Source organism: Nycticebus coucang, chromosome 7, assembly GCF_027406575.1.
Source record: "Nycticebus coucang isolate mNycCou1 chromosome 7, mNycCou1.pri, whole genome shotgun sequence".
Lineage (NCBI taxonomy): Eukaryota > Metazoa > Chordata > Mammalia > Primates > Lorisidae > Nycticebus > Nycticebus coucang.
This window is the reverse complement of record NC_069786.1, coordinates 9,921,322-9,942,600: the sequence shown is the minus strand read 5'-3', so window position 1 is coordinate 9,942,600 and position 21,279 is coordinate 9,921,322.

The following is a 21,279-nucleotide window of genomic DNA, read 5'->3' as shown; positions in this document are numbered from 1 at the left end:
TCACCCCAAAGGAAACTAACCATGAGGCAAGAACTCCCCATTCTCCCTCGCCCCCTACCCGCAACTGTAATCTGCTTTCTCTTTCTGTTAATTGGCCTGGTCAAGATTTATATAAGTGAGGTCATATTTGACCTCTTGTACCTGACTTACTTCACTTAGCATGTTTTCAAGGTGGATCCATGTTGTGGCATATGCCAGAACTTCACTCCTCCTTATGGCTGAATAATATTCCATCATATGTAATGTATATAACACATTCAGCTTATCCAATTACCTGATGATGGAAACTTGTTTTTTTCCCAACTTTAGGCTATTGTGAGTAATTGCTAGGCAGGGACTAAATCTGCAGGTGGCAGATATAGGCCGGAGGGCAGTGTTGGGGGAAGTGAGGAGGGCTATTGGGGTGGGGGGATTAAAGGAAAATAACACCTGTCAATCATGAATATCAATCATCTGGTAACATCTCACTCCCACCAAAACCCTCCCCTGACCAGGCCAATAAAAGGAAACCCCTTGGGGGATCCTTAATTCCTGGAGACTGGCCCTTTCCCCTTTCTGGGACATACTTTTGCTTTGTACATCTTCCTTCTTTTCCTCAGTGAAAGCTGTCTGTGTGGAATTGCTTCCTGTCTACCATCACTCAGTCCCACAAATCCTGCTTGTTATTATTCTAAGCCCGGGGGTCAAACAACCAGGACAACAGTCCACCAAGAGGCTGGTCCTGACACAATGCTGCAATAAAAATTGAAGCATAGGGATCTGAGTTCCTGTTCTCAATTCTTCCTGGTATGTAACTTCTATTAGAATTGTTGACTTGTAAATGTGGAATGTAAATGTCTTATCATAATAACTAAGAAAATGCCAGGAAGGCTATGTTAACCAGTGTAATGAAAATGTGTCAAACAGTCTATGAAACCAGTGTATGGTGCCCCATGATCACATTAATGTACACAGCTATGATTTAATAATTAAAAAAAAAGAATTGTTGACTTGTAATTTTATCTTTAGATTCTTTTTTTTTTTTTTTTTTGTGGTTTTTGGCCGGGGCTGGGTGTGAACCGGCCACCTCCGGCATATGGGACCGGCGCCCCACTCCTTGAGCCACAGGGGCCGCCCTATCTTTAGATTCTTAAGGAACTACCAAATATTTTCCACAGAAGCTTCACCAACTATGATTCCCATAGGCAATGAACACTATCAAGTTCACTTATATTTTCTTCTGCTCACTGAAATATGCCACTAGACACTTCCAGAATATTATTTTATTTATTGTACTTCTACCTCCAGAATTTTTTATTTGTTCTATTTAATAATTTCTATCTCCTTTTTTATATCCTTGTTTTTCGCATTTATTTCATCTCTATTTCCTTTAGTTCTTCACTCATGGTTTTCATTTTTTCTGGGTAAGTCTATTTAATACAGTTGTTTAAAGTGTAGTAAGTCTAATGTCTAGTCTTCCTTAAAGAGGATTTTTTTTTTAATTTATTTTCTTCCTTTGAATAGACCATACTTTCCCATTTATTTGTATGCCTTGGGATTCCTTTCCTTAGAAATTTAGCATTTCTATATTATAATATGGTAATTCTTGAAATGGGGTTCTCTCCCTTAGAGCTTACTGTTTTTTGATGATTTTTGAAGACTGTTGTAGTCTGTTAGGCGACTTTTCCAAACAATTTTTTTTAATTTATTTATTTTTATTAAACCATAGCTGTGTACATTAGTATGATCGTGGGGCACCATACACTTGGTTCATAGATCGTTTGACACATTTTCATCACATTAGTTAACATAGCTTTTGTAGCATTTTCTTGCAGAGTATTCATTTTCATATGTGGCCACTGAAATCTCTGTCCCTTAGCTTGTGATAAGCTTCTATTTTGATGGATGTTGCCTTGCATTTCAGGAGCATTTTTTAAGTTGACTTTTTTTAAATTTAGCATTCACTTTGTTGTTATAAATCTTTGTTTTGTCAGAGTTCTGAAAAAGTTGGTTCTGACAGTTTTTGCTTGTTTTCAATGTTTCTATGGGGAAACAAAGTCTTCAAGCTTCTACTGCACCATTTTACTAGTGTCCGAGTCAACAGAATCCTTCCAAAGAGTGACTGTAGTGATGTTTAATACTACCAAGGTAAGCCAAGGTCAAGCATCTGAAGAACCCACACTTTAACTGAATTCCAATCCTGGGTAGTACAAGTATCTGTGATTGGTTAATTTGCTTTGTGCAAGACGCCCTCCTAATCCAGTAATAGTCTTTGCTTCTGAAAGTGTAGAGGAAGATAGTGTAGAAGGCCCTCGTAGTTCCTGGAACATAGGAAATATTCAATGATGTTGCCTTTAATGCTTTTCATTATCACCACTTATTATTAATTAATCAATATCACCTCACTTCTAAAGGTAACACTGACTCATCCACCCCATTCCTCCATTGTAACCGTCAGAGCAGGCAACATGAAGGAGCTGGTTAAGACCTGGGTTTAGAAGGAGACAAAACTGCAGCCAAATCCTGATTTTTCACTTATTAGCTCTGTGCTTCTGATTAGGACACCAAGTTCTCCATTCTCAATCCCCTATTCAAAATAATGACGATGATTCTACATTGCAACTCCTTGGGCTATTTTGAGGATGAAATGATCAACAATTAGTACCTAGCACATCATAAGCTCTCCATAAAAGTTAGTGTTGATGTCAATTCCCCTGCCCATGGCCATGGGCTCAGTCTTCAGACTTGATAACTGGCTTTATTTCTCAAGTGCTTCTCACAGGTGCAGATGGAACTGTTTTATTTTTCTGCTTCTACCTGCTCCTGTCCCCTGTGATCAAGTCTCAGTTTCATCCAGTCCTGACCTGGGGTCTCATTCGTGAAGTATTTTTGGGGGGCCATGGTTCTCATAACCCCTCAATGGAGCTCAATGCCAGCACTCTCTCCCCCAAGCAGCACGTCCTGCCTCCTTACCCCTATATCTCCACCCTCAGTTACTCCTCTTCCAGGCTGTGGAATGTTCCACCAGTCCCTTCTGACCATTCTTCAGCACTTCTCCCTTATGTCACCCAAGAGAGCACAGTTTGGGGTAGGGTGTGAGAAGGATGTAATTTTTAAGAGAGTGGCCCATTTTCCCCTCCAGTGTGTCTCTTTGTCCTCCTAACTCCTCCAACTTCCCTCTTCAATTATCCAGACTTTTTTTGGATTTTGATTTTCTAAAGTCTACAGAAAAGAAAAATGGCTTAGGCATATATGAGTATAATAGATTCGGTAGTATCCACAAGGATATGAAGGAGAATTTTCCATCCTCTACCCCTCAAACTGAGTAAAAACATCTTAGTCTGGGGCAGTGGTTCTCAACCTTCCTAATGCTGCAACCCTTTAATACAGTTCCTGTGGGTCGTGACCCACAGGTTGAGAACTACTGGTCTAGGGGGAGGGATTGAGAGTTGGGATTTTAAAAGTCCCTCACAAGAGAAACTTGCTCCTTCCTGGGTAGAAAATAACAGAACTTTCAGTTAGATTTAAAATAATCAAGAGCCAAGGGGAAAATTTGTCCCATTCCCAGGTATAGCCCCTGTGCAAATTCAAGGGCTCAAGGAACAAATGTCATGTGTTATGTTCAGGGAACAGCACAGACCTGAAAGACTCCTGGAAACCACACAAGAGATGACCTGGCAGTGGCCTAAGTGAAATGACCACTGAAGACAGGTGGGGCCAAAAGCAGCTGCACAGGGACTACTGTGAGCAGATAACACTAAGGCTTTTGACTCCCAAGCTTATAACCCAAAAAGCATGTCCAGACGCAAGAAAAACAGAGGAAGGCCAACTTGACTGAAGTCATATGCATGCACCCTCAGCTAAATGGAGACTCAATGTAAACATTAAGTTACAGGAAAACTGTGACATTTCTTACCTTCCTGAGTTTGAGCTGCTACATAATAATCTTTAGAAAGGCCATGGCCTATCACTTCTGTTTGTAAGTTAATTTTTTTGCATTAGAAATAGCCTGATGGCTGGCCAGCAAGGGGAAGAAACAGCTTCCAGGGCCAAAAGCGCTGCATGGAAGGTCACCCTGACCAAAGCCACCTACTGTCACTCTGACCCTGCCTGAAGGCCTCATGTGGAGCCCCCACTGGTCAAGTCCAGCAGCAAGCAGAGGGCAAGAGGGCCTGGGTGAGGCAGTCCATGCCTGTAAGCTTACTGGGCCTGGAAGCAGGGTGGAGATGGGTGGAGAATGCACCAGGGTAGCAGAGGGAATATATCCAGAATATCACATGACATTCCCTCAGAGGAATGAACAATTGAAAAGATGGTTTTATTGACCTGGTCTTCCTTCAGGAACTGAAGAAGAGCTAAGCACATGATGGAGACAACCTTGGTCATTTGCAGAATCTCTTGTCCAAGGAAGAGAGATGGAGGATGGAGCCAGGAAATGAGCCAGAATCTTAGAAAATGCATAGTGAATCATACCAGAAAAAATAAGGTTGCTAACAGCAACAACAACAACAAAAATGAAGCAAGAAGTCATATATGGGAACAGCAAGATCACTCTGTGAAGTCTGGACTTCCCATTGGGTTAAGATTCCCTTTGAGATTAACCTTCCCTGTGAAAATGGGTTTGGGTATGTGCCACCAAACCTATCTAAATCTTTCTGTCTGCCAGAGCAGCCCCAACCATATGAAAGAACTGCACTGTGGGTATCCTCGGGGATGTCTCAGGATCTAGACATGTGTCCAGTTGAATCCAGTTCAGAGAGCTGCTTAGGGAAATATGGACTTGTGTTGTGTTGAATTGCAATCAACTAGTTCACATAATATTATGCAATTTAATTGTTTGTTTCTAATTTGCAATTATTGGAGCCATTTTTTTAAAATCTCTCAAACATTTTCGTAGGCCTCTGAGAAGCTAAGTGAAGGATAGCAAGGGGAACTCTCTAAGTGTCCCATTTCCCAGGTACAGCCATGTTGCTGATGTGGCCTGGAGCAACCTACTCAGATGGAAGCTTGAGGGTGGAAGGCTCTAAGAGGGAAGTTGCTAGGAATAGACAAAGTACCTAACTGCTGGACCAGATTGAAAGAGACTTTTAGATTGCTCACCAATATGGAAAGAATAAGTCACAGGACATGGAAAGCTAATCAATTTATTTTAAAAGAGTTAATCATTTACTTCTAGAAAAGTTATTATTGTACAAGAAATGCAGTATAGCCATAGGACACAAGGAGCTTCAGCTGTGAACAATATTTACATAATCGTGGTAATGTAAGCGTAGAATATTGATTTAACCAAAAATTATGATGATGTATTGAGATAGTAGGAGACAGAAGACACATGCAAAGCTTGATGTTTGAATACTAAGAGCTCATCTTTCATAGTAGAAAAGAGAGAGATACTAGATACAATTTTATTTATTTTTTATTGTTTGGGATTCATTGAGGGTGCAAAGAATTAGGTTACACTGATTGTATTTGTTCGATAAAGTCCTTCATATAATTGTGTACCATTCCCAAGAGGCATGCCATACACCATGACCTCCATCCCTATCCCTCCCACCCTCTCCCCGCTTGCTCATGTCCCTATCCCCTTTGTATTAGCTCATCTGCCTTCATATTAGAATAGAGTATACTGGATTCTGGATTCTCCATTCTTATGATTCTTTACTAAGAAGAATGTGTTCCACCTCCATCCAGGTTAATACAAAATATGTAAAGTTTCTATCTTTTTTAATGGCTGAATAGTATTCATCTACCACAGCTTGTTAATTCATTCCTGGGTTGGTGGGCTTTTTCCACATTTTGGCAATTGTAAATTGAGCTGTGATAAACAGTGTAATGCAAATGTCCTTATGATAAAAGGATTTTTTTCTTCTGGGTAGATGCCTATTAATGGGATTGCAGGATCAAACAGGAGGTCTAATTTGAGTTCTTTGAGGATTCTCCATACTTCCTTCCAGAAAGGTTACGTTAGTTTACAGTCCTACCAGCAGTGTAAAAGTGTTCCCTTCCCGCCACATCCATGCCAGCATCTTCAACTTTGAAACTTTGTGATGTGGGCTATTCTCACTGGCGTTAGGTGATATCTCAGGGTAGTTTTGATTTACATTTCTCTGATGATTAGCGACGATGGACTTTTTTTATATTTTTGTTAGCCATTCATCTGTCTTCTTTAGAGAAGGTTCTATTCATCTTGGTGACACATGGGATTGTTGAGTCATTTTTTGTTGATTAATTTGAGCTCTCTGTAGACCCTAGTTATCAAGCTTTTGTCCGATTTATAATATGCGAATATCTTTTCCCATTCTAAAGGTTGTCTGTTTGCTGTGGTTGTTGTTTCCTTAGGTATACATAAACTTTTCAGTTTAAGTCCCATTTGTTTATTTTTCTTCATTTTGTATGGAACCAGAAGAAACCCATCATATAGCCAAGGCAATTCTTAATAATAAAAACAAAACCAGGGGTATCACTCTACTAGACTCTCGGCTAAACTACAAGGCCATAGTGACCAAAACAGCATGGTATTGGCACAAAAACAGAGACATTGACATTCGGAACTGAATAGAGAACCATGAGATGAAACTAACCTCTTACAGCCATCTGATCCTTGATAAACCAAACAAGAACATACACCATTATATTCAATAAAGGGTGTTGGGAGAACTGGATAACCTAATGTAAAAGACTGAAACTGGACTCACACTTCTCACCACCTACAAAAATTGATTCAAAATAAAAGATTTAAATCTAAGACATGAAACAAGAAAAATCCTTGAAGAAAGTGTTAGGAAAACACTGGAAGATATAGGCCTGGGGAAATATTTTATGAAGCCTTCTGTGGCAATTGCAACAACAAAAATAGATAAAATTTTAAAAAGAGATGTTGGGTTAAGTCTAATATTTAAGAATATGGAGGCAAACATCAGAAGACTCTCAGGAGCTGAGTTTGCCAAGTGCAGGTAAATATCTAACCATGAACAACAAGAGGTAAACCTGGCCATTGGGGAAGCAGAGTTGGCAAGCCCTACACTCTAACCAGGTTTTCTTTAGGAGATTTCTGCCTGGCCAATTGCCCAGAATATCCACTGCAATTATTTTTCTTCCTGACAGGCTTATCTTATCACTAGATATTTAGAGGATTAGAAGGAAAATCTCAGTAGAAACCATAGGTGGCACAGGCCTTCCTCATGTCCTCATTCTCTACCCCCCTGAGAGTTAAGAGGACACAGTTACTCAGAGACCCCAGTGGGCAGCGCTCTGCCACCTTCAATTCAGGCCGTCAGTGTCACCTTACTGGGTTCTGAGCTGTCTTCCCCAGATTGCCCTTGGGCCCAAGATGCTTCACAGTTTGTTCTGCAGAGGGGAGGGCTCACAGCTGAGACTCTCTTGAGACACTGCTGAAGGTTTTCCTGGAGAAAGTCCACATCCAGTGTCTACTCAAAAGTCTATAATTGGGGCATCTTTGTAGGCCATCCCAGCTTCAGAACATCCTGCAGGATTGGCTGAGGGCTCTGCTGGGACTCAATTAAGTTCAACTTCTTTCTCCCCCTGCCCAGGGTTGCTCTCCTCTGCTGTGTTGTTCCTGAACACACTGCCTGATAAGCCACCAACACGCAGGTTTCCATCTCAAGTCCATTTCCAGAGAAACGGTGTCATTCCCATTCCACCTACCAAAAAGGGAAAAGGGTATAGAGAAGGACTAGTAGGTCTTTTTTATAGTATGCATATATAAATATATATATACACACACACACACACATACAAATATATAGTTTGTATTTATATATGTGTATAAGTATATATGAAGTTTGTATTTATATATGTCTGTGTGTATATATATATTATTTTGGATTAACATAAGGGTACATAGGATTAGGTCACATTGTTTGCATTTATAAGATAAAATTCAGATCGAAGCTGGATCCTTCACCTAGGAAGTGTGCTGTATACCCCTACATTGTACCTGTTAGGTGACAGCTCCCCTCTCATCGCCTCTCCCCCCTTCTTGAATTTAACTGTGGTTTTTCTCGTGTGGGCCTGTACTTGCTATCTACTAGTTTCAACTTAGTATTGAGTACATGGGATGCTTGCTTTTCCATTTTTGATTCAGCCATTAAAGTTAAAAAAGATGGAGACTTGCGTCTTTTGTATTTACTGGATGGATTTGGACTGGTAGGTCTTGAGTGATGAATCCTACAGGTGATGCACCTGACTTCCATTGGTTAGAAGCCAGTCCCACAGCTGTGCTTAATATCCACAGGGCAGGAGAATAGTCTAGCAGTGTCCCCTGGAATCTGGTGACCATGTAGCTGTCTCTACCACTTACATCTCACCACGGACATACCTGCATGCACACCAGTGTGTAACACTGTGATTAATAAGAAATATATATTTGGTCCATGTTCCTGGTTCCTGGCACAGAGTTTCTAAAGCTCTTGGAATTCCCTAAGGGGTAGGAGTGAGAGGAGCACGTTTTATTATTCATAATAGGCCCCTTTCAACCATACCCAAGTTTATGTTAACAAGGTGATTCTTGAAGGATGCTGCTCCTTGGCAGAGAAGCCAACCATGTGATTAGAGGCTGGAAACTTTCAGCCTTACCCCCTTGATCTCCAGAGAGCAGAGAGGGGCTAAAGACTGAGATCAATCATGTAGTCAGTGATTTAATCAATCACACTTATGTAACAGAGCCTTTGTAAAAACCCTGAATAATAGAGATGGAGAGATTCTGGGGTTGGTGAGCACCTAGAGGGGCTGGGAGGGCAGCACACTTGGAGAGGGCATGGGGGCTCATGTCCTCCTCATACCTTGCCCTGTTCAGCACAGATTCATCTGCTCCTGCACTGTATTCTTTATAATCAATTGGTGATATTCTGCAAAGCAAATGAAGCAATCAACAGAGTGAGGAGACGACCTACAGAATGGGAGAAAACAGTTGCAAACCATACATCTGATGAGTCTTTGGTATCCAAAATATATAAGGAACTGAAACAATATCAAGAAAACAAATAATCCAATTTTTAAAAATGGGCAAATGACCTGAATAGACATTTCTCAAAAGAAGACATACAGATGGCCAACATGTATATGAAAAAATGCTCAACGTCACCAATCATCAAGGAAATGCAAATTAAAACCACAATGACATACAGCTGCATGCCTGTGAGAATGGCCATAGTGAAAAGATGCAAGAGAAGTGTGGGTGAGGATGTGGAGGTCAATCTTACATACTGTTAGTATGAATGTAAATTAGTACAGTCATTATGGAAAATAGTAGAGAGGTTCCTCAGAAGATTTAAAATAGAACTACTATGTGATCCAGCAATCTCAAAACTGTGTATATAACCAAAGGATATGAAATCAATAGGTTGACTCCTGATCAGAGCTGGCAGGGCCCCTGATTGGACATGTAAAGGAGGGTACCCCACCACTCCTGTGGGTAATGGGCCAGCCAGGTTTCCAGGACGCCAGCTGCCAGAAAGGGGACCAGGAAAGAATTGACATCGGGGCATGCCAAAATTCTGTGCATAAGGGAGTTGTTTTGTTTTGTAGCTAGCATAGGAGAGTTGGAAATTCTTCATGAAGATGATCCAAGCCCCAAGCAATGGTTTAGATTAGGAAGGGAAGGCAGGTGGGCCTGGGGTCTGGTGTCTTCCCTCCTTGTCCAGGAACTGTCAACCATGAGGACTCAGTCTCACTGGAGGACAGCATTCACTGACCACCCACCGTCACTCAGGGCAGGAGTGACAGGTGACCTCTAGGAGTGAAGCGGTTCCTCAGCCCCTCTAAGGCCCCTGTGCATGGAGGTGGGGAAGTCATTTCAGACAGAGAACTGGCGCTCCTACAATCACACCACAGGGACCCAGGGCCATCACCACTCTGGGCAGTGCTGGCAAGGGCATTTCTTGTCTTTCCCCCATGTGGGCCTCTGTCCTTTCCATCCCTGCCCAGAAGCCATGGGCATCCTGGCTGTGGGCACTTTGGCCCTTCCTTGGTCACCCTGGGGCCTGGGGGAAGCTCACCTGTATGACCCAATGACTGACCACCATGTGTAACTTTCTCCCCTTTGGCACCTTCCTCTGAATCTGTTCCTGTTTTCTCACATTTCCTGTCTTCTCTTCCTCTCCCTGGTGCTGTGCTTTTGCCCTTTTGTCTTTTATTTTCTCTATTGCTGTGTATCTATTTCTATTTTTTTCCTCCCCTTCACCCTCTCTCAAAGAATGTGGAAAGTGAGGATAAGTCTCCCTTAAGAAGTGAAAAGACTCAGAAGAGGCAGACCTTCCTCTCTCCCACCACCACACGAAAAACTAAAAGCCACCCTCAGGCAGGCGCCACTCTTTGGGGCAGCTATGTTCAACCCTTGCTGTCTTTATCTACTTTGTGACACTTGAAGGGAAGCAAACACTTTGGCCCTGGAATGGGAGGCCAGGCTCATCCGTTATCATCCCCTGGACTCAGAAAGCCACGTGGAGTGAGCGGTGGTGCCATCCGAGCTCGGCCCGTGAGAAGGAGGGGCTTCCTCTCCTCCCAGTGGGCTGCCTCCACCTGCCAGATCAGACCCTCTCCAACCTCCAAGCACAGCTCTGCCCTGATTGGATGAGGCCCTACATTTGGTCTATTTACTATTTATGATACAGCATTTGACCTCTATATTCTAATTTCTTTATCTGGTGTGGAGTTGTCCTGTCCCTGGAAAGTAAGTCACCCTCCAGGGTAATGTGGGGGAGGGGCCAGCCCATGAACTTCAACCCGTGTCAAAGCTTAACTATTGGAAAGAGAGGACACCTGGCATGTTTCTGTTTACCCACCTCCCCTCGGATCCTACAAAAGCACTGTGAGATGGGCACAGGAAGCTGAGCTGTCTCAGTTGCCCCAGTGAGGCCACAGAGTCGGCTGCCTTCTTCAGGGCCCATGTTCTATCCAAGGCTGCAGCCACCCTCCAGCCTCTCCAGTCACTGCAGAAGTCATGCTCCCTCCTGGAGAGTGATGTCTCACCACTCTGAGAAGATGAGCTGGCCACCCTGGGGTCCCAGAGTGTGGCTGAGGTTCTGCTGTGACCTGGGGCCACAGTCCTAGTGGCCATTTCCTCTCGTGTTCCTTTGCTCCTAACTAAGTCCTCAGTTGGGGAAAAATACATTTATATCCACCCAAAACAGACTACAGGCAGAAAGAAACATGTATCTGGTCCAGTGAGGTGGTCTTTCTGGGAAAGAAATGACCTCTACCCAACTCTAGAAAAGCCTATACCTAAATTCTCAACAGTAAGAAGCATGTCCAATTTCCAGAAGAGGAAACTGAGGCTCAGAATCCTGAAGAGTCTTGGTGGAGGTCACACAGCAGCTGACAGGCAAACAGAGCCCGGGCCAGTGCCGGTCAGCCACGTGCCCCCACCACAAGCTGCCTCCACCCCATAGCAGGGATGGAAACGCTACCCCAGCAGACACCAAGCATGGGAGTAAATCCTTGGGGGAGGGATGATCCTGGAAATAATGGTTTTCTTCCCTAAGAATGTTTCCCATAGGCTTGGTTTTGTGTTTGTGTTTTGTTTTTGGTAAACTGGAGGGGGGACATGTGTTGTCAGCCTGCATAGAACATGATCCTCAAGCCTTTGGGGCATGAGCTATGTGCTAGTCACTAGAACGTATAGTCACCAACATCGTCTTAGCAATCCCAAGAACCCAAGGACGTGAGAGTATACATCTATTCCACGGAAAATTAAGGCCATGAGCATTCAGTATCCATACTGGCCTGAGGTCCAATTGCTTGGGTGTCACGGACAGGGTGGGGACAACATTCTGCCCATGGCACAGCCACACTTGTCCAGCATGGCACATGGGACACACAGCAGACACCAAGCGGGCCCTTTCCCACAGCTGCGTCTGGGCCTCAGCTCCCTGCCAAGTGCTCCCATGTCCCCAGGTCTCCCCACACACACAAGGCCAGAAAGTCTTCCAGATTGTGAGCCCCCAGGGCCACTGGCAGGACTCTGCCCTGCTCCCAGCCCATGCAGGGTCTCTTCACCCAGGCTGTGTCTTCAACCCCTGGCTCCTCCTGCCCTGCTTCTCCACCGACGTCATTCCTGAGTGTCTTCTGCAGAGGTTGGAAACCAGGAGCTCATAACAGAGGTGGAAAGTGGTCCCCTGACATGGAGCACACCCAGCCTAACAGCATCTGGCTCGTGGTGAGAGTGACTATGACAGTAAAGACACCTCCCCTCTGTGGCCTGCCACTGCAAGGATAGCAGGCATCCCAGCCCTCAGCAGGCTGTCAGGCCCTGTCCTTTCATCACCCGACCCCTTCCTAGATAGCCCAGCTTTGCTACTCAACCCTTTCCAGCAAACTTCCTGAGAAAAAGTACTCATTCCCACCTCTTACACCCACAGTGCCTACCTTCAGCCATTGAAAATACCTCAAGTTGCTATCGTGAGGACCAAAGGACAAAATAACCGCAAATTTGCAACGCAAGGCATGTCATGAACAGGCACCTTTCTGTAGCAGTGTCCTCTCCTCTGGTCTTTCCACACACACACACACACACACACACACACACGAGGCGGACCCATCGATACTAGGCAGGCAAGCGCAGGGCACGCGCTGGCTCCTCTCGTGCCTTCTGCAGATGCTGGATGAGAGCAGACTGCAGCAGTTCTTCCCAGCCGCAGAGCAACCCTGGTGCTCTGTAGCCCTTTCTAATCATTTCCCAAAATCTGGGGCTCCAGGGAAGACAGCAGCAGGCCAGCTTAATTATCCATGGGTTGGGGAGCGAGCCCAGCAGGCCAGCCTGGGTTTGGTAATAAAGACAGAATCTCCAGCCAGCAGGAGCCATGCTGGCAGAGTCCAAACCTCCAGAGCACATTATACAAAATGCCGTTTTCCCTAGAAATTGAATCAGCATCTTTTCTTTTTCTTACCGTTCTGAAATCTTCCCCATCTCCCCTCAACTCTCCCTCCCCACTCAGCATACTTCCTGATCAGGCAGTTGCTTCTAGGTGCTAACTTAAGAGGATTTGGGTTTTTTCAGGCTCATAAATTTAAAAGGCGATGGCTGAGGGGATTCCTATCAGCCAAAGATGGAGCAATCCAAGCATCAAAAAGAATAAGATCTATAATGGATGAAAACATATAAAATGCCTGAATTTAAAAACATCTGTCACTAAACACAAGGTATATGGGAATTTTCTGAATAACTTTTCAGTAAATCTAAAACTATTCTGAAATTAAAAGTCTATTAAAAAAAAAGTCAAAAGCACACCACATATTATGTGACTTTTTATATGGAACATCCAGATAGGCAAATACACAGACAGAGGCAGATCAGTGGTTGCCAGGGACTGGGGGAAATGGGAAATGGGGAGGCTCTGCTTAGGTGGAATGGGGTTTCAATTTGGGGCAATGAAAAAGTTCTGGAAACAAATAGTAGTGACATTTGCACAACACTGTGAATGAATTTAATACCACTAAGCCATCCTTTACAATGATAAATCTTGTGGTATGTGTATTTACACAATTAGAAAAAAAGGAAAGTTTGCATACATTGTAGAAAAACAAAAAAATATGTATGGGAATGATAGTAAACTATCAACTTCAAGATAGTCGATATTCCTGAGAAGGAATACAGAAAAAAGGATAAAGCCATGATTTCCAAGCTATAGTCACTCATTCATTTTCCTCTTTCATACTGTGTGAAATGCTTACTAAGTGCCTGCTATATGCCAGTCATTTGTAGAGGACTGGTTACAGCTGTGAAAAGAAAACAAGCAGACGAATCCTCTGTTTTACCTAAAAAATGATGTGTGTGTATAGCTCAGTGGTTCTCAACCTGCAGGTCGTGACCCCTTTTTAACAATGAAAATACATCGCAGCATTAGGAAGGTTGAGAACCACTGGTATAGCTGAACCAGTATGGTGCTGCCCACCAAATGTACTTCTCAATGATTGGCACCTGTGTATTTTATACTTCTATTGAAGGTGCTGTGGTAAGTGATCTTACAAGATTGCTTATTTAATCATCATTAACTTCGTAACCTAGATGTTAACCCCACTGCACAGGTGAGTCACCAAGACTTTCAGAAGTTATGCAGTTTGCCCAAAGATTATACAACTAAAAAGCAATAGAGTTTAAACTTGAATGCAGAGTAGCTGATGCATAACTTCCATGTGATACTGTGGGAAGTAAAGTGTTGACAGCAGGTCTCTAACTTGCTTCCATGACTACAAATGTTAGATGCACCATTGACTTTGACTAGACATCTTGTAAATGCACTGATGGGACTTCTCAGCAGAGATAGAAGGAAGGTCTTATATAAGAATGTTTTCAGCAAGATATACCTGGTTTTTCTAGGTTGCTTATTATAAATAAACCTGGGATTATGAATCTATGGGATATAGCCAGCTGAAGAATGAGATATAGTAATATATGCTCCTAAACTAAGCAAATAATAAGTATAAATACCAAGAAGCCCAAAATCTAAGTGGCTTTCTTTGAGCCGACTCAGACTACACACATCACTAGAGCTCATCTGTTATTCTGAAATGTGGCCCAGAGCAGAAAAAGGAATTTTTTTTTTAAACTAAGTTTGATTGCTCAGATCCCTTGAAGAAACTAATGGTAGTTCTATGATTTTTCCTGCTGTTTCTTGTATCCTCCCATAACAATCAATAATTTGGGGGTCAGTTAACATTTTTTAAAACCCTGAGTTTACAATAATATTTACACAAAGAACAAATAAATGAACTTCACTGGACCCTGTAGGAAGTGGCTGGGGCATCAATTCATCTTTCTAAAAAGTTGTTTTTTTTTCAAGCATTTTTTTGCCTTTTCTGAATAAACTATATTTTAGGGTAACAAATATTTGGTAAGCAAAATCATTTTTATTTTTAAAAAAAGTTCCAACTAGTAAATGTAAAAGGATTGAGAGAATTTAGAAAGACCCATTTGGCAATTCTAATGAAATAATGGATCTAGGTTATGATTATCCATGGGATTTGAAGTAATTAGGTGAAAAGTTGATAAGGAATCTTATAAAAGATAATTCAGGCTGACACCACTGAGCCCCCAGATCCACCATCTGTAAGCAGAACAACCAGACACAAAACCCTGACGCAGGGCAGCAGGTAGTAGCCAGCACTGCACCACCACCTTCAGGTTCACCTGAGAGTGAACTTGAACCCAGTCAAAGCCCTATATCTGATGGTGCATTTGCAAGAAATATGGAAGCTGGAATAACATCTTGAGAAACACAACAATGAAGCAATAAGCCAAATCCTGAATACTGACATCTATGGGGCAAATGATCAAGTTTCTTAAACAAACAAATAAAAAGGCAAGAAAAATGAGCAGGAAAGATTAAAAGAGACATTAAAAAAAATGCAACAGGGCAGAGCTTGTTTGGATTCTACAACTACAAAAGACAACTACAAAAAGACATTTTGGGGACAATCAGGAAAATCTGAATACATTCTCATATCGAAGAGTAACTATGTTGATAGGTTTATTTTGGTATTGTGGCTATGCTTAAAATATCGGCTATACATACATATGCAAACATCGTTGAAATAACATGACACGAAATTTGTATTAAAATACTCAAAAAGAGAACGGATGAAATGAGATTTGTTGTATGTAATGAGTACATGAGGTTTACTAGTCACTCTATTCTTGTTACGTTTGAAAATTTTCATAATAGCTCTTTTATCCTGTGACCCTGCAGGCACTGGAAGTTCGGTGGGGAGGATCCTGGGACACTTTGTGAGAAAAGAAATAGTGTGAGCGCCGGCACAGACATCTTATCAGAAGTTCTTCAGGTTGAGGCTTCACTTTGGAAATTTTAAAAGGTCTTAATCTCTGCAGCACCGCACCATGCATCTTTCACACAAAATTTTGGTGCAGTGAGCAGGGTGAGCTTTGCGAGGACAGCTCGGGCCTGCTTCCTTGGGATCGCATCCCTGTTTCAGTGGTTGTCAGCTTAAGTTTTAAATATAGGACTCCAGGCATCTCTGGCTGGTGGGAACTGCCTATCATCACTCCTATGAAGATACAGGGAGTCAGCGAGAGACTTCTGGACCCCAAGAGGAGGACTAAAACAGTGGAAAACTGGCAAGTGGTCGCGTGTGTTCAATCCATCTAAACCCGCCCACAACTGTAAGTTCAGTAGCAGCGAGACTGCAAACCAGAAAGGCCTTACCTGTGAACTGTTTTGATGTCCTTGGACTTGGCACTGAGTTGAACTGCCTTGGGGAAGGCCTGAGCGGGAGTGCGGAGAACTTTGGCCGTTGTCTAGGGCCCCAGTCTGAGCCGCTGAGCCAGACGGAGGTAATAGTGTTTGGCGGTGGGTCACACGGATCCATTGTCAGTGATCAGCCCCGGCAAGCTCCGCCCTAGGGTCGCAGAGCTAGAAACGGGTGGGAGCTGGTAACCCAGCAACCAAGTAGCCTAAGGGTGGGGTTTGAGCCGCCTTGCAGCCCTAACCCTCAGGGGCAGAGTGAGACCGGTTTTGGCACACTGAGTAAGTGGATAGCCACTTCAGCAGCGATTCCAGCGAGAAAGTTGGGAAAGCTTCTGCTCAGCAAGTTTACAAGTTCAAAGTGCCTTTTAAGTAGGCTGAAGAGAGATTTAGGGTGTCTACCTGCTGGGGTTTGAGAAATCAGCAGCCTCCAGTCGTATCAGAACTGTGACTAACATCTCATACCCCAGAAGACCACGTGTTGCCCAGACAATATTCAATAACATATACAAACTGCTTTGTTTTTGGTTGTGTATTTTTTTCTTCTTTTTTTGTTGGTTTGGTTTTTTTTGTTTGTTTGTTTATTTTGACGTTGCTGATGTTCTTTTGTTTTTTTAATTTCAATCTTTTCCACACAGATCCCTTTTTCTTTCTCAATTTTCCTAGTTTAATTATAATTTCTCATTGCTGCCTTTTTTAATAACTTCAACTTCATTTTTGCTAGTGTTTCTACCGATATAATTTGGTTTTTCACCCAATTTTATCCCCGTAAAGTTTTCTGTTTGCTTCTTTTGGTTTGATTTATAGCATTTTTGTCTTTCCTCTCTACTTGGTGGAGGTGGGGTTCTGTGTCTGATCAGGTTAGCAAAGAGCTGCTGACCTCAAGGGAACCACGCAACTGGGCACCCCCAGAAGGTGGGGGTTTTTTAAGGTTGTGTCAAAGTACCCTACTGTACACTTATATTGCCTTGTCTCCCTCTTTCTGTGCCTCTCTTCTTTTTGTCAATATTCCTTATACCCACCCCCTCTCCTTTCTCTATCTTTCTTTTTTTCTTATCACTCGGTCCTCCTTTCTTTCATCCCCTTTTTTTGCTCTTCAACCTTCTCACCCTTCTGGTCCTGTAACCCTTAGTCCACAGGCACAAGAACTTAAAGAGCAAGAGGAAGTGAAAGGAAAATTAGGGCAAGGAAACAGATAAAAGAAATCACTAATGAGGAAGAATCAGCAGAAAACTCCAGGCAACATGAAGAACCAGTCTAGAACAACCCCACCAACGGACCATGAGGTAGCTACTGCAGATGATTCCACCAGTATAGAAATGTTAGGAATGACAGAAAGGGAATTTAGAATACACATATTGAAAACAATGAAAGAAATGATGGAAACAATGAAGGAAATTGCTAATAAAGTGGAAAATAACCAAAAGGAAATCCAAAAACAGAATCAAATAAGAGATGAATGATATGAAGAATATAAAAAGGATATAGCAGACCTGAAGGAACTGAAACAGTCAATTAGGGAACTTAAAGATACAATGGAAAGTATCAGCAACAGGTTAGACCATGCAGAAGAAAGAATTTCAGAGGTAGAAGACAAAGTTCTTGAGATAACTCAGACAGTAAAAGAGGCAGAAAAGAAGAGAGAGAAAGCAGAACGTTCACTGTCAGAATTATGGGACTTTATGAAGCGTTCCAACATACGAGTTATAGGAATTCCAGAAGGGGAAGAAGAATGCCCCAGAGGAATGGAAGCCATACTAGAGAATATTATAAAAGAAAATTTCCCAAACATCACCAAAGAGTCTGACACACGGCTTTCAGAGGGATATCGGACCCCAGGTCGCCTCAACTCTAACCGAGCTTCTCCAAGACACATTGTGATGAACCTGTCCAAAGTCAAGACAAAAGAAAAGATTCTGCAAGCTGCCAGGAGTAAGCGCCAGTTGACCTACAGGGGCAAATCCATCAGAGTTACCGCAGACTTCTCTAATGAAACTTTCCAAGCAAGAAGACAATGGTCATCTACCTTTAATCTACTTAAACAGAACAATTTCCAGCCCAGAATTCTGTACCCTGCTAAGCTAAGCTTCAAAATTGACGGAGAAATCAAATCATTTACGGATATACAAACATTGAGGAAATTCGCCACAACAAGACCAGCTCTACAGGAAATACTTCAACCTGTTCTGCACACTGACCACCACAATGGATCAGTAGCAAAGTAAGAACTCAGAAATCAAAGGACAAAACCTAACCTCCAAACTGATGCAAAAGATAAAACTAAGCAATGGACTCTCACCAAATAAGACGAATAGAATACTACCACACTTATCAATTATCTCAATAAATGTTAATGGCTTGAATTCCCCACTGAAGAGACATAGATTGGCTGACTGGATAAAAAAACACAAGCCATCCTTTTGCTGTCTGAAAGAAACACACCTGGCCTCAAAAGACAAAATAAAGCTCCGAGTCAAGGGTTGGAAGACAATTTTTCAGGCAAACGGAATTCAGAAGAAAAGAGGAGTTGCCATCTTATTTTCAGATACATGTGGATTTAAAGCAACTAAAGTCAAAAAAGACAAAGATGGTCACTTTATATTGGTCAAGGGAAAACTACAACAAGAAGACATTTCCATTCTAAATATTTATGCACCCAATTTAAATGCTCCCAGATTCTTGAAGCACACCTTACTCAGTCTGAGCAATATCATATCTGATAATACCATCATAACAGGGGACTTTAACACACCTCTTACAGAGCTGGACAGATCCTCTAAACAGAAATTAAACAAAGATGTAAGAGATTTAAATGAGACCCTAGAACAACTATGCTTGATAGATGCATATAGAACACTCCACCTCAAAGATAAAGAATATACATTCTTCTCATCACCCCATGGAACATTCTCCAAAATTGATCATATCCTGGGACACAAAACAAATATCAACAGAATCAAAAGAATTGAAATTTTACCTTGTGTCTTTTCAGACCATAAGGCACTAAAGGTGGAACTCAACTCTAACAAAAATGCTCAAGCCCACCCAAAGGCATGGAAATTAAACAATCTTCTGTTGAATAACAGATGGGTGAAGGAAGAAATAAAACAGGAAATCATTAACTTCCTTGAGCATAACAACAATGAAGACACAAGCTACCAAAACCTGTGGGATACTGCAAAAGCAGTTTTGAGAGGAAAATTCATCGCTTTAGATGCCTACATTCGAAAAACAGAAAGAGAGCACATCAACAATCTCACAAGAGATATCATGGAATTGGAAAAAGAAGAACAATCTCAGCCTAAACTCAGTAGAAGAAAAGAAATATCCAAAATCAAATCAGAGATCGATGAAATTGAAAACAAAAGAATCATTCAGAAAATTAATGAAACAAGGAGTTGGTTTTTTGAAAAAATAAATAAAATAGATAAACCATTAGCCAGACTAACGAGAAATAGAAAAGTAAAATCTCTAATAACCTCAATCAGAAACGATAAAGGGGAAATAGCAACTGATCCCACAGAGATACAAGAGATCATCTCTGAATACTACCAGAAACTCTATGCCCAGAAATTTGACAATGTGAAGGAAATGGATCAATATTTGGAATCACACCCTCTCCCTAGACTTAGCCAGGATGAAATAGACCTCCTGAACAGACCAATTTCAAGCACTGAGATCAAAGAAACAATAAAAAAGCTTCCAACTAAAAAATGCCCTGGTCCTGATGGCTTCACTCCAGAATTCTATCAAACCTTCAAGGAAGAGCTTATTCCTGTGCTGCAGAAATTATTCCAAAAAACTGAGGAAGAAGGAATCTTCCCCAACACATTCTATGAAGCAAACATCACCCTGATACCAAAACCAGGAAAAGACCCAAACAAAAAGGAGAATTTCAGACCAATCTCACTCATGAACATTGACGCAAAAATTCTCAACAAAATCCTAGCCAACAGATTACAGCTTATCATCAAAAAAGTCATTCATCATGATCAAGTAGGCTTCATCCCAGGGATGCAAGGCTGGTTTAACATACGCAAGTCTATAAACGTTATCCACCATATTAACAGAGGCAAAAATAAAGATCACATGATCCTCTCAATAGATGCAGAAAAAGCATTTGATAAAATCCAGCATCCTTTTCTAATTAGAACTCTGAAGAGTATAGGCATAGGTGGCACATTTCTAAAACTGATTGAAGCTATCTATGACAAACCCACAGCCAATATTTTACTGAATGGAGTAAAACTGAAAGTTTTTCCTCTTAGAACTGGAACCAGACAAGGTTGTCCTCTGTCACCTTTACTATTCAACGTAGTGCTGGAAGTTCTAGCCAATACAATTAGGCAAGACAAGGAAATAAAGGGAATCCAAATGGGAGCAGAGGAGGTCAAACTCTCCCTCTTTGCTGACGACATGATCTTATACTTAGAGAACCCCAAAGAATCAACCACAAGACTCCTAGAAGTCATCAAAAAGTACAGTAATGTTTCAGGATATAAAATCAATGTCCACAAGTCAGTAGCCTTTGTATACACCAATAACAGTCAAGATGAGAAGCTAATTAAGGACACAACTCCCTTCACCATAGTCTCAAAGAAAATGAAATACCTAAGAATATACCTAACGAAGGAGGTGAAGGACCTCTATAAAGAAAACTATGAACTCCTCAGAAAGGAAATAGCAGAGGATATTAACAAATGGAAGAACATACCATGCTCATGGATGGGAAGAATCAACATTGTTAAAATGTCTATACTTCCCAAAGCTATCTACCTATTCAATGCCATTCCTATCAAAGTACCTACATCGTACTTTCAAGATTTGGAAAAAATGATTCTGCGTTTTGTATGGAACCGGAAAAAACCCCGTATGGCTAAGGCAGTTCTTAGTAACAAAAATAATGCTGGGGGTATCAGCATACCAGATTTTAGTCTGTACTACAAAGCCATAGTGGTCAAGACAGCATGGTACTGGCACAAAAACAGAGACATAGACACTTGGAATCGAATTGAACACCAAGAAATGAAACTAACATCTTACAACCACCTAATCTTTGATAAACCAAACAAGAACTTACCTT